At 36.1% G+C, this 14,656-nt stretch overlaps 2 long non-coding RNA genes across 2 annotated transcripts; both read right to left on the bottom strand.

The window, feature by feature from the left end:
• Positions 1-1,436: 1,436 nt before the first annotated feature.
• On the bottom strand, positions 1,437-11,970 carry LOC104090661 (uncharacterized). Its single transcript, XR_011412281.1, has 2 exons — positions 2,581-11,970; positions 1,437-1,975 (listed from the first exon to the last, which is right to left on the bottom strand). It is a non-coding gene; the product is annotated as an uncharacterized lncRNA (long non-coding RNA).
• Positions 11,971-12,381: 411 nt separating this feature from the next.
• On the bottom strand, positions 12,382-14,310 carry LOC138900928 (uncharacterized). The gene is made up of 2 exons (XR_011412282.1): positions 14,162-14,310; positions 12,382-12,831 (listed from the first exon to the last, which is right to left on the bottom strand). It is a non-coding gene; the product is annotated as an uncharacterized lncRNA (long non-coding RNA).
• Between the last annotated feature and the right edge of the window lie 346 nt (positions 14,311-14,656).

The raw sequence follows: 14,656 nt of genomic DNA, 5'->3' as shown, positions 1-14,656 counted from the left end.
AAAACCTTCAAAATGTCAACTTTCAACATTAAGCGCAGAAATGCTCCCGGTCCACCTGTATATATATCCAAGTTTAAAATCAACAAATGAACCTATTCAAACCTTCAGATCTCGATTCTGAGGTCGTTTAGGAAAAATGTTGACTCAAGTCAAACTTGGCTACCTTAGGCCACCATTATGGAACTAAGTATTCCGAATTCAACCCGAACCCTTCCAAAACCAAATCAACCATCTCCGCAAGTCATAAAATAGTAAAAGCACATACAAAAAAAATTAAATAGGGGAACAGGAATCTAGAAAGCAAAACGATAGATTGGATCGTTACACAAAATATATCAAAAGACCCTTGAAACTTCTTTATAAAAAATAACGAGTCACAAATAAAACATCCCACATGGCGTGCTAAGAGTGGTACGCGTGATGTATATCTTAGGCACACTCATAATATCGAACTATCCCATGTATAAAAATATAGTATTTAAGTGGAAAAGTATAGATAGATAAGACCATTATCTATCGAGTATCGAACCTTGCAACGCTTGTCTCAAGAATTTCTTAGTTCAAGAAGATGGAACACAAAAACACTTACTTTCTAATGTATGGATCAACCAAATATATATATGACAAAAACAAATAGCTAATTCAGAGAAATTGAATTGAAATTAGAAAGTGAAATTGTCAGAAATATTTAAACTAATATATACGTAAAGGAAGAAGAAATAAAATTATTAAAAAGGTATACACGTTATTTAATTTAATGAGAAAGAAAATTTATCATTATTTTCTCAGTCAATCATACAACCTCTACCAAATTAGAAAAATGTTAAAATTTATTTATTTTTAACTAATAATTACATAAAATATCTCTCTCTCTCTCTCTCTCTCTCTCTCTCTCTATATATATATATATATATATATATATATATATATATATATATATTCATATTTTTCGGGCCTTTAATATTTGGGACCTAAGTCAAGGGTTCCACTTTTTTTTCTTCTTCAATTGCCTTACCATGGAATCACTCTTGCACTGGAAGAACAACAACCATAAAATGTTGACTCACAAACTTCGCTAAAGCTCGTATATGAATCTGCACATGGAGTGTAGGAAGGGATCAACTGTTTGATATAATTTTTGTGCTTAATAGTGTCAGGCAGTTCGAAGGACCCGTATTAATTAAGGTCGAGAGAATTTGGTTTGCCAAAGAAGCCATAGTTCCAACTTTTCGACTACATGTTTCACATAGAAATAGAGAATATAACGTTATATATTGTCAGGCATCATCTAACCTGTAAAGATTCAACACTACTTCAAATGTCAGAATAACAAAGAAAAATGAGCAAATACTAACTGCTTCTTCATTCTTATAAGACTACAAAGTAGATATAGATTCAAATGGAGTTCAAACACCAAGGTCATATGCAAGAACTGCTTGGATATAATAAAAGCTTGGAATTGAAATAAACTAATCTTGAACTGAAACATATTAAAATAGCTCCATGTATCAGACTATTGCATCAAATACTTAGCATATTACAAAAGCATGGAACTGAAACAGACTACAAATGCCAAGAACATACAAGAACAAAAATTGTTCGAAAGAAGGCAATAAAGTTCAAAATACAAATAAAAATGAGAAGTTCCTTCTTCAATCATCAGCCTCCATCCAATCCCAATCAGTATCATCAAAATCATCCTCATTTTCTGATATATCCATAATTGTATCTTGTGAATGTTGTACAACAGCTGGCATATCAATGACATCCAGAGGTAAATCTTCTCTCAACCATCTAACATCAATATCGGCTACTCTAGATGATGGACCGACTTCATCATTAGGCTCCCTCCAAAAAGTCTCCCCAACATTAGGAATATTCTCTTCCTCCAAATCATACAAATCAACATGGGCTTTATTCCTTGCATAATAAACATCTTTCTCAATTGGATCCTCCACATAAAAAACTTGATTTACTTGAGTTGCCAATACAAAAAGGGTCATCAGTACTACATAGTCGGTTAAAGTATACCCAAGATAACCCATATTCATTTACTTCATTACGAAACCAATCACATCTAAACAGTACAACACTAAAAGTGACTCCAATAATCAATCTCAATGATATACTGAATAGCTCTATAGTAGAGAACCTCTCCATCGATGGGATTTTGGTCCCGAGCACTAGTAAAACTATCAGTTGTTGCTGACAAAGTCACTCCACTATTCTGAGTCTTTAACGGGTATCCCGCGTCATTGTATGAAATAATTAACTATTAATAAAATATCAAGTATATCATTTTTCCAATGTATTAGGCCCCTTAGCTAGCCCGTCACAAATGATTGGGCACTTCACTACTTTTAACTTTCTCTTTAAACCAATCGGCGAAGTTCCGACTATAATTTCTTGCTCTTACCCCATGCATTTGATCTAGTACGATTATCAATTAAATTTTTATGTTCCTTGCAAGCCATATATTTCAAATTTAATCATTAGTCCTATATGAATTTAGTTTAGAAATTATAAGATATAAATAAATAAAGAATATAATACAAGTGATGGTAATATATTTTATCTTACATGATAAATGCCTCCACTTATTCATCTCCAGCATTGAATAGAGCATATCTATGCGCCTCGGAACATAACTGCAAATCCATGGAAAAAATCTTTCTTTTTCTCTTATTCTTACTTCCAATTGGATGGCCTATTTTAGGAAATATAGGTGACAAATTTGCTCCCTCAATGTCCCCATAATCCTCAGTTTGGTACCTACTGAATCTTGTCTTCATCCCATCATGTAGATATCTCGAACAAAAAGTCAAGCACTCTTCAGCCAGAAACCCCTCTGCAATTGACGCTTCTGGGTGAGTTCGATTAAGAACAAGCGCCTTATACTTGCATAAGTTTCTTTCAGTGGAATACATCCCGCGATAATGAGTTGGACCCCCAAGCTTAAATTCATTTATTAAATGGATAGGCAAATAAGGCATTATATCAAAATAGGTTGGAGTGAAAAATATTTCAAGTTCATATGTAATATCATTGATTTCAGTCTGCAATCTATCAAGATCCCCTCGCCTTATAACCTTAGCACATATGGATCTAAAGAATTTTCCCAACCTAATCAATGCCAAAGAAACATTCTTGGGTAACAATTTTCTAACAGCAATTTGGAGCAAGTAGTGCATTATAAAATGAGCATCATGACTCTAGTACCCGGATATTTTCATCTCTTTCTCATGCACACAACGTAAAATATTTGAGGCACACCCTTTTGGTTATTTAGCATTTTTAAAGACGGAGCAAAATTGCCTCTTCTCTTCTAGATTCATGTAGAAACAAGCTTTAGCCAAAGAAATTGTTCCACTTGCAACATCTTTTATTGGTTGAAACTGTTTTCGTATTCCCGTTTCTTGCAAATCATAGCGAGAATTTACATGATCTTTTGACTTTCCATCTATCTCCAATAATGCCCCAAGAATACTATCATATATATTCTTTTCAATGTGCATAGAATCAAGATTGTGCCTTAATTTATTAGTTTTCCAATATGGTAATTCAAAGAAGATGGATCTTTTCTTCCATGGACCCTTCCCAAGACCTTTTCTTTTGGCCCTTTTCCAAAGACATTCTTGAATTCACTCAGCTCTTTGAGCTCTTCTGTACCCGACAAGTGATGGTAGGCTATAATTACATATTTTGGTCGCTTATTGCATCCTAAACCACTGTACTTTATTTATGTTTGAGCTTTAATTGGTAGTGTTTTGCACTTATTGTGTGTTTTATTCCTTGCATGAGTGATTCCGAGCTATGTAGATGTTATGAAATGAATTCGAGCTATTTGGAGCTTTGAAGTCTAAGTAAAAGCCCAAGGGATAAAGCCGGGATCGTATTCGGGGGTCGAGTACTAAGTCCGAATATCAAAACATAAGCAAAATTCGTACTCTGAGAAAAATGGCTTGCTGCAGCACGTGGGGAGGCACGTGGGGAGCTACACTAGTGCAAATCTCTGTTGTCTGTCAGAAATCAATTCTCTGGATTTCCCCACTAATGCCCCGTATGGCGTGTTACCCCATGTGGCGTGCCTGTGCAAATTTTGCACAGTAAATGTCCTATTTCGGCTAAGAAAAGGTGATTTCATCTAGGCCCGACCCTACTTGGTATAAATACATGTAAAACATTATTTTCTGGACTTTTGACACATATTCGACCTAAGGAGGCTAAGGAGGAGTTGGAAGAACACGAGCAAAAGGATTTCATCAGTCCTTCCTCACTCAAGACACGAGTTTGGATTGAATTTATATTTTCCTATAGTTTAACTTTATTTACGATGAATTGCTCCATATCTATGGAGTAGTTCTCTTTAGGGTTTGATGGATCTGGTGTTTTAATGATTGTTTGTGGATCATAACTCTAATTTTATGTATTGAAGCATTTTTGGATGATTTAACTGTTGCATCTATATTCACTTTTTCATGTAATTGAGGGAGGCATAACTTGTGATATCCTTGCATTACATTGTTGGTTGAGTTCAGAAATTCTTCTTAGGAATCGAAAGAGGCTAGTTGAATCATTGATTAAACTTAGTTAGGAGGATAATCGAGAGAGGTTCTCCTAAAGACCAATCCACTACGCATTCTTGCATATCTTCACGTGCTTAAATTGATTCATCTTGTAAGGTTAAGACTAAATCGAGAGAGAAATTTTTGCTAAACGCTTGAACTAATAATAGAGTGAATTCGAGAGACTCACGCGAACATTAAAAGTGAATTATCTAGAGTTAGATCCCAAACAATTATCTTGCACCTATCCTATCAACCCCTATTTCCTTCCACTGATATCTTCCTTTCTTATCTTTATTTTGATTGTCATTAGCCAATAATTTTAGATTCTTTATTAATTTTAGTTAGACATCTTATAAATCTCAACTGTTGATCATCTTGGATAGCAACCAAGCTAGAAACTACGAGAATACTGTTTAAATCCAATCCTTGTTGATACGATATTATACTATACTATATTTGACTAGCGAGTAGAACTTAAGTGTATGTTTTACGCTTGTCAAATTTTGGCGCTGTTGCTGGGGATTTTTAATCAATAGTGTTTGAAATAGTTTGTAGTGCTAATTCTGCAATTTTTCTTTTTTTCCTTTTTACGTTTGGTGATCTTTGACTGAGCGCAGGTTACAGATTGAGGTTGGTGTATGACTAGAGATTCTGCAAAAGAAGTGTTACCATACGAGCCGGAAATTGAAAAACAACTGTGACAACTGAGGAAGGAAAGAAATCTCACCGAGATGTTAGAAAAAGTTGGGCAATACTCAACCAAAGATACTATGGCTAGAAACGTCGATGACAATGTGGATTTGGCTGCAAGAGAGGCAGCCTAACCATGAGAACAAGCTGCATTAGATGCTGAAGCAGCAGCTATTAGAGATGCACAGATTATCATGAAGAAAAGGGGGATCGTAGAATTGCTCAAAATCAACCCTTGGCTGCAGACCAGTTCGGAAATATAGTTCCCGGGCATGTGAGACCCACTTGGTGATTATGCTAGACCGGTATACAATCAAGGTTTATCAAGTGTTAGACCACCTCCAATTGCAGCAAACAATTTCTAGGCAATGGTTGCTTCAAACCCTTTAGAATTGTTGTGTCTTTAGAGGGAAGCCAAACTAAGATCCAAATACACATCTAATAGACTCTGAGTAGATTATGAAAACCTTTCAATACAATGGTGTCACAAAACGCAGTGTATTTAAGGGCATTCCTCTTTTCTCCTAAAGATAATGCAAAACAGTGGCTTCGAAGCTTACCCACTGGATTAATTAGAACTTGGGAGGAGATGACCAGAATTGTTTTTGATAAATACTTCTCCTCAGCTAAGACAGGCAAGTTTAGAAGAGAAATCCATAACTTCTACTAGAATGATACTGAAATTGTTTTTGAAGCATGTGAGAGGTTTCAAGAGATTGTTCAAAAGCGTGAACATAGCGGAATTGAACTCTGGATGCAATTCCAGGACTTTCGGGATGGATTGACACCGGTCTCACGTAGAACATTGAGCAATGCAGCCGAAGGCCCGTTGATGAAGAAGACTCCAGAGGAGATAGTTACAATTATTGATGAGTTATCTAAAGATGCTAATCAATGGCCCTTTGAAAGTGCTGAAAAAAGAAGATCAACTGGTGTTCACCAGGTTGATGCTAATATATCAGTGCAGGTACAACTTGATGCGATGGCCAAAGAGATAAAGAGCTAACCTTTGCCTCGATACAAAGTGAGCCTCACACAACTTGTGATATATGTGGAAGAGGACACCCTACTCATGATTGTCAAGCCTCAATTAAGGAAGTAAATGTTGTGGGAAACTACAATTTCAATGCAATGGGTCAGAAGCACCCTAGTATTTTATGGAGTTCACCTGGAGGTACTGCGAATGCTTGGCAACAAAACAACTCTAGACCCAGGAACAAGGAGCTCCAGCATACCAAAATTAGCAGAGGCAACAATTTTAGCCTCAACAGCCCAATCAACCTAGTCTAGAAGATCTCATGAAGGCCTTCAGTGTGAAAACTGATGAAGATTTGAAGTACAAGGGGAAGCAATTCGAAATTTAGAGAAGCCGGTGGGACAAATTGCAACAATATTATCTGATAGACTTCCATGCACTCTCCCTGCTGATACTGAGAGAAATCCCAAAGAAACGGCGAATGTTGTGACCTTGAAAAGTGGGTCAGTGTTGAAAGACCCCACCCCGATCCAAAATGATGTGAAACTTGAAAAAGAAATTGGGAGCAACTGAAGAATGAAGGTGATAAAAAGAAGAAGGGCCAGATAAAAGCTGAGAAAAGGAAGAAGGGAGAAACTTCGATAGGGGAGGAACATGATGAGAGTGAGCATATGCATGATCTACCTTTCCCTCAAAAGCTATGTAGAGAAAAGATGGAGTGGCAGTTTGCGAGATTTTTGGATGTACTAAAACAGGTTCATATAAATTTTGCATTCACAGAAGGGCTCTCACAAATGCTTACTTATGCAAATGTTTTGAAGTGGATCCTTACAAAGAAAAGGAAAATCCAGGAGACCTCAGTGCTGAAGCTCACGGAGCATTGCAACACGATATTGCAAAATAAACTCCCACAAAAGTGTGGAGATCCAGTGAGTTTTACTATACTTTGCATTGTAGGAACTATTCATTTTGATAAATCATTATGTGATTCTGGTGCCTCAATTAATTTAATGCCTCTATATATTTACAAGAAAGTAAGAAACTAGAGAAGGATATAAGAGAGATAAGGTCGGTGTCAATTTCTTTGCAACTGGCAGACCAAACGACTTTAATACCCGAGGAGATAGTGGAAGATGTGTTAGTTCGGGTGAATAAGTTTGTATTTTCTGTGGATTTTATAGTGGTGAATATGGATGAGAACAAGGAGATCTCCATCATCCTAGGATGACTATTCTTAGCAACGGGTAGAGCAATATTGGATATACACGAGAGAAAACTCATGCTTAGAGTGGGCGAGGAGATTGTGACATTCAAGATTGGACTAGAAAAGGGGGCACAAAAAGAAAAATCAGTTGATAGTGTTAAGTGGAAAGTGAAGGGCTCAAAAGAGAAGGATGCGACGAGTGAGAAAGATAAGTGTGGGGTGTACCCCAAAAAGGCTGAGAAAAAGTTGTCTGCATGGATGTGTGCATTAGTTCGAAGGCGAGGAATAAAGCCAGACTTCGACTCAAACCCCGACTAGATGTTCAGGGAAGTTTCCTTTATCTTATGCTTTTTTATTGTGTGTCATGAGGACATGCCACAACTAAAAGTGTGGGGTGGGGGATATGTTGTATATATGTATGTATATTGGTTTTAGTCTTTGTTGTTTTTGTAGTTAGAAATTGAAAAACAATCATAAAAACTTTAAATTTTTTGATTTTGTCCCTACTATGGATATCATTCGACAGGTTTCTTGAGGGATTAAAGTCAAAAGAAAAGACAAAAAGATTTTATTTTGTTAGGTAGTGTAACAAGTCTCCCTTGGTTTTTCTTTGTGCCACGGTTCTTTCCCAAGGGTTTTGATTGAACCGGGTGTAGTTAGTTTTTTATTTTTTAGGAGTAGGAACTATGGGTTGAATGGAAGGCAATATTTCATGACTTTATTATACCTTGAGAATAGTGAGTGCTTTAGTTGTGACGCTTAGGCTCAATATTTTACTCTTGTATAAGTACCTTAAATTGTACGATCTTAACTTTACTTAACTGCTTTTCCTAGAGTGTCTTGATAATCTGATCTTGAGTGAGTTATGTGCCATGTGTGTGTGAGGTTTTGTGTTATTCTGTGCATTGCATGTGATGTCTAGAACTTGCCACATGTGTTTGCAAAGCAAAATAGTAGTTTATTCAGTCTTGGAAGTGATATAGGCGATTCTTTGTTGAGCCAATTATATTCTTTTACCCACCTAATTGTTATGTATCTTAGTTAACCCCTTTGAGCCTGTAATCTTGTTTCTTTGACAACCACATTACAAGCCTTACCCATTTGTTCGAATTGACCATATATTTGAACCATTTACCTCTCGTGAGCACTTGAATTGTTATGAACTTTATAAAAGTTGAAGTGTGGGGTGGTTGGTTTGGCTTTTGAGTGGAACTAATAAAATACGGAGAAAGGTGCACCGTATTGAAAAAGTAAGAGCCACTTAAATTAAACAAGAAAATATAAAAAATAGTTGTATTGTTGTGCAAAATTTCTATGATAGTTGCGACTCTTGATTTGATTGTGCTTAAAGAAGTAAGGAGCTAATGTATATTGATTTGAAAGTGGAGTTATGGTTTGACATAAGTGTATTGTTTTGAACAATGAAATCTATGTATTAAAGTGCTTAGGGAGGTGTAGTCACTCTTATATCCAAATGTATCCTACCCATCCCGCAACCTACATTACAACCAATTAAAGTCCTATTTGATCCTTGACCGAATGACCTCATTTAGTGGAGTAGTAAACTACGGGCAAGATTATGGTACGTCTTTTTGTGGCATATGAATGTTACTTATGAGAGTGAGTGAATTCTTTCTATCTTGAATTCCTGATTGTTCTTAAATTTCATTATGTGTGGAACTACTCTCTGTTGTGTGAGGGCACTTAATTCATGAAGGAAAGGTAATGTCATTGACCTATATGTTACATTAAGTGAGCGGGTTATAAATAATGCGTGGTGGTTTTGAGTCAAAATTTATGGCTAGGATGTTACAATATTGTAGTTAATCTGTTTTAAATATTCTTGGTGTGATGAGTTTTGAGAGTTGTTGAAACAGATAGTGTCTATAGGAAGTGTAGTTTGATTGTTCGAGGACGAGCAATGGTTTAAGTATGGGGTGTTGATGGTAGGCTATAATTACGTATTTTAGTCACTTATTGCACTCTAATTCACTGCACTTTATTTGTGTTTGAGCTTTTATTGGTAGTGTTTTGCACTTATTGTGTGTTTTATGCCTTATAAGAGTGATTCCGAGCTATGTAGATGTTATGGAATGAATTCTAACTATTTGGATCTTTGAAGTTTGAGTAAAATCCAAAGGGATTAAGCAGGGATCGTGTTCGGGGGTCGAGGACCAAGTCTGGACGTCAAAACGCAAGCAAAATCCGTACTCTGAGAAAAATGGCTTGCCGTGCCGCGTGGGGCACCGCGCTAGTGCAAATCTCTGTTGTCTGTCAGAAATCAACTCTCTAGATTTCCCCACTAATGCCCCGCATGGAGCGTTTCCTCATGCGGCGCGCCTGTGCAATATTTACAGAGTAAATGTCCTATTTCGGCTAGGAAAAGGTGATTTCGTCTCGGCCCGACCCTACTTGGTATAAATACATGGAAACATGTAATTTTCTGGACTTTTGACACATATTCGACCTAAGGAGGCTAAGGAGGAGTTGGAAGAACACGAGCACAAGGATTTCATCATTCCTTCCTAACTCAAGATACGAGTTTGGATCGAATTTATGTTTTCCTATACTTTAACTTTATTTGCGATGAATTGCTCCATATCTATGGAGTACTTCTCTTTAGGATTTGATGGATTTGGTATTTTGATGATTGTTTGTGGATCATAACTCTAATTTTATGTATTAAAGCGTTTTTGGATGATTTAACCGTTGCATCTATATTCACTTGTTCATGTAATTGAGAGAGGCATAACTTGTGATATCCTTGCATTATATTGTTGGTTGAGTTCAGAAATTCTTCTTAGTAATCGAAAGAGGCTAGTTTAATCATTGATTAAACTTAGTTAGGAGGATAATCGAGAGAGGTTCTCCTAAAGATCAATCCATTACACATTCTTGCATATCTTCACGTGCTTAAATTGGTTCAGCTTGTGATGTTAAGACTTAATCGAGAGAGGAGTTTTTGCTGAACGTTTGAACTAATAATTGAGTGAATTCGAGAGACTCACTTGAACATTAGAAGTGAATTATTTAGAGTTAGATCTCAAATAATTATCTTGCACCTATCCTATCAACCCTTGACAAGAGGGGTTGCTCTAGTGGTGAGCACCCTCCACTTCCAACCAAGAGGTTGTGAGTTCGAGTCACCCCAAGAGCAAGGTGGGGAGTTCTTGGAGGGAGGGAGCCAAGGGTCTATCAGAAACAGCCTCTCTACCCCAGGGCAGGAGTAAGGTCTGCGTACACATTATTCTCCCCAGATCCCACTAGTGGGATTATACTCGGTTGTTGTTGTTGTTGTTGTTGTTGTTGTTGTTGTTGTTGCTATCCTATCAACCCTTATTTCCGCCCACTGATATCTTCCTTGCTTATCTTTGTTTCGATTGTCATTAGTCAATAGTTTTAGATTCTTAGTTAATTTTAGTTAGAAATCTTATAAATCTCAACTGTTGATCATCTTGGATAGCAACCAAGCTAGAAACTACGAGAATACTATTTAAGTACAATCCTTGTAGATACGATAGTATAATATACTATATTTTACTAGTGAGCAGAATTTAAGTATGTGTTTTGCGCTCGTCATCAAGGGAGTGGGCGCAAGGTCTATGATCCTCCTTACCATCAAATGATTTTTTATCTCTTCGAAATGGATGTTTAGGAGGCAAAAATGCCCGATGACCCATGTAGCACATCTTACGACTATGCTTGAGATATTGAGTGCATGTGCCATAATTACAAGTGGGGCATGCAAATTTCCCCTTTGTGCTCCATCTAGAAAGCATTGCTAGTGTAGGAAAATCACTAATTGTCCACATTAAGACTGCACACAGTTGAAACGTCTGGTTAGATTCAACATCAAATGTTTCGACACCGAATTCCCATAGTTCCTTCAATTCAGCAATTAATGGTTGTAGGTACATATCAATATCATTTTTCGGAGATGATGGACCTGGGATGATCATTGACAACATTATATACTCTGGCTTCATGCAAATCTAAGGCGATAGATTATAGGTCATTAACATAACATGTCACATGCTATAAGATATGCTCATTGTTCGAAATGGGTTGAAATCATCACTTGAAAGACCCAATCTAACATTACGAGGGTCGCTAGAAAATTTAGGGTGCAAGGAGTCGAAATCCTTCCAAGCATCACCATCAACAAGATGTCTTATATTTTCATCATTCGGTCGTTGAGGACACAAATATTCTTTGAAGCCTAGGATTCAATGGAAAGTACCTTAAAACCTTTGCAGGGGTTTTGGGCTTTTTATTAGTCAAGACATTAACAACATTCTTCAATCTAGAATACCCACACTCAGAATAAGTATCTGCATTTACATTGTCATTCCAAAATAACATGCAATCATTAGGACATGCATGTATTTTTTCATAATCAAGACCCAAATCTTTTATCATGTTTGTTGCCTTGTAGAAAGACTCGGGTGGCTGAGAAAATAGAAATGCCTCTTTTATCAACTCATGAACAAGGGCGGCCCAACCTCATCGTGTGTGTGTGTATATATATATATATATATATATATATATATATATATATAATATTAGATAATATAAATATTTATATATATATTATTTATATATATATTTTAGATAATATATATTTTACGATTCGGTTGTACTTGTTTAAATGCATTCATGGGCAGGGGGCCCCAAAAATTTAAGGGCCCCAAAATTACTAGTATTCTCTATATATAGTAGTATATTATTTATATAATAAAAGATTTATATAATTACTAGATAATTATATAAATAATATACTACTATATATATATAGAGAATACTAGTAATTTTGGGGCCCTTAAATTTTTGGGGCCTAAAGCAAGCGTTTCACTTGCTTTAGGGTTGGGCCGCCCCTGCCCATGAATGCATTTAAGCAAGTACAACCGAATCGTAAAATCCAGTTTGGAGAAATTCTCACACACTGGATATAAATCTTGTTTCCCTTCTTCCATTAATTTAAAGAATCTTTTTGCATCTTCAGATGGTCCCTCCCTCACTCCTTCATGTCCCAAATCATCATCAACATTTCGAAATGTATCATGAAGTAGTCCATCAATATCGTCATGTATGTCGGAACCTTCATCGTTATTGCTTGGACATCGAGTCTTTCTCTAGGAAAACCCTTCCCCGTGAAAAACCAATTTGGTGTATCCATGAACAAACCCATGAACAATCAAGTGATCCTCCATCACATTTCTGTAATGCCAAAAATAATTAGTGCATTCTTTGCAAGGGCATAATATTTCATTTCCTTGGGAAGCTCGTTCAAACACCTTATCTAGAAATTCATTCACCCCTCATATGTACTCGTTAGTTGACCTTAGAAGGCCCATCCACCTTTTATCTCCATTATCCATTAAATTAGTTTTATCCTACATTGCACCAAAACAACCAGTATAAAATTGGGTTTTATACTTTTAATATGAAAAATCAGAAAAAAAGAAAGAATAGGAAAAAGAGCCAGCTATTCTCAAAATTATATGAATTTCATTGTTGCGAAATTTCCTTAGAATATTAGAAACAATTTAAACTACCACTTCTCTCTTCCTTGGTTCACAAAAGAATTCAGTATTTGAAAGAGAAGCATATTTGCACTTCTATTTTATTTATCACGTGAGAGGATTATTATAAAGGGTGCGTAGATCTTTTAGAAGTCAAGAGTAATTCTACTTTTAACACTCTAAGGAGAAGACTGGCCAACAATCATGTACAACATGATGCTTCTACAATCTGCAGTGTTAAACCGATTTTCATAGAGAAAAACCACTGACAGCAGAAATATAAGTTTGAAACAAAGTTCTTAGTCACTCAGTACACCTGAGTACGTCTTCCAGGAAACATAAGGTAATAAAAGCTATGATGTCTAATACAAGCATACTCCAGTAAGATGTCTAATTCAATATGTGTATTCTTTCACATTAAGAAGTGATACGAATTCAAGTTTAGATTCATTACCTGGAAAGCAGTATCACAACCTAGCAGTAGTTAATGACCAAAAAAGAAAACAAATGCACAGACTGCTTGAACAAATCAGTTTAACCGTGGTCTCATGGAAAGTTGAAATAGAAAAGGGAGTAATGATGGTTGGCCAATACATCTCAAATCAGTAACAGAGACAGAAGATTTAGGTGACATATGACACTCCCATGTTAAGGAGAATTAAGGATTAGATAGCATCATTTTTACCAAGCAAGAAGATATAGAAGGGCAAGCAATTTGCGTGAGAACAATAATCCCAATATCTAATAGACGTGAAGGCAAGCAGTTACCAGTTAGATTAAAGTACAGACATGAATGAATCTCACAATTTTAAGTGAAAGTAGAACAAGCATAACTGAACAGAAGTAAAAGAATGTGTTTATCAAAAATATTACTAGAGAAAGAAAATAGGAGCAGTGAAACAATTTTTCAGAATAACCAAGACATCGAACATCCAAAGCAAACATCGAACAAGGAAAATCTCATGGTTTCTAACACAAAATCAAAACCTAACAAATAAATCCTCCAATTTTACAAACTAGAAATCACAAAATGTATCATGTAATACAGGCAAAGCAGAAGCAAAATAATGGGTTTATCAAAAGTATTACCAGAGAAAGAAAGCAGAAGGAGCAACAAAATAATTTTTCAGACTAGAGAAGAAGAAAGCGAAAATCGTACAGTGATAGAAAACATCGAACAGGGGAAACATTGATAGCCTACCTTGGAGATTGCTCGTATGTTAGCGGAAACTGGTCGTCCTTCGCCGGAGCTAGCCGATTGGGTTCGTTGATGGTGAGGTTAAGGCTTATTGAGAGACGATGTGTTTTATGGTTTTGAGAGGGTGATAGAAAGACGGAAGTTTCATAATATGTTTTCGCTTAAAATATATTAAAAAGTTAATAAAATATTAGTGGATCATTTTTTTTAATAAATATGTAAGAGGAAAAATAAGGAGTTAAAAAGTGTAAACTTCGGAATGTGTCAATTAAAGATGGAAGCTATCCTAATTCAGGATAGCTTAGATTTGGCACTGCAAGGAAAGGAGAAGATGCCGGATAAAATGACGGACGAAGAGTTTGCCGTCATAGACAAAAAGGCAAAAGCAGGTATTATTTTAAATCTTTCAAATGAGGTTTTGCGTGAAGTTGCAGCAGAAAACTCAGCCAAAGGCATATGGGAAAAGCTTAAAACCTTATATATGAAAAGAAAAGTAGA

The sequence above is a fragment of the Nicotiana tomentosiformis genome, chromosome 11 (genome assembly GCF_000390325.3).
Source record: "Nicotiana tomentosiformis chromosome 11, ASM39032v3, whole genome shotgun sequence".
NCBI lineage: Eukaryota > Viridiplantae > Streptophyta > Magnoliopsida > Solanales > Solanaceae > Nicotiana > Nicotiana tomentosiformis.
This window is presented reverse-complemented; position numbering and strand designations above follow the sequence as displayed.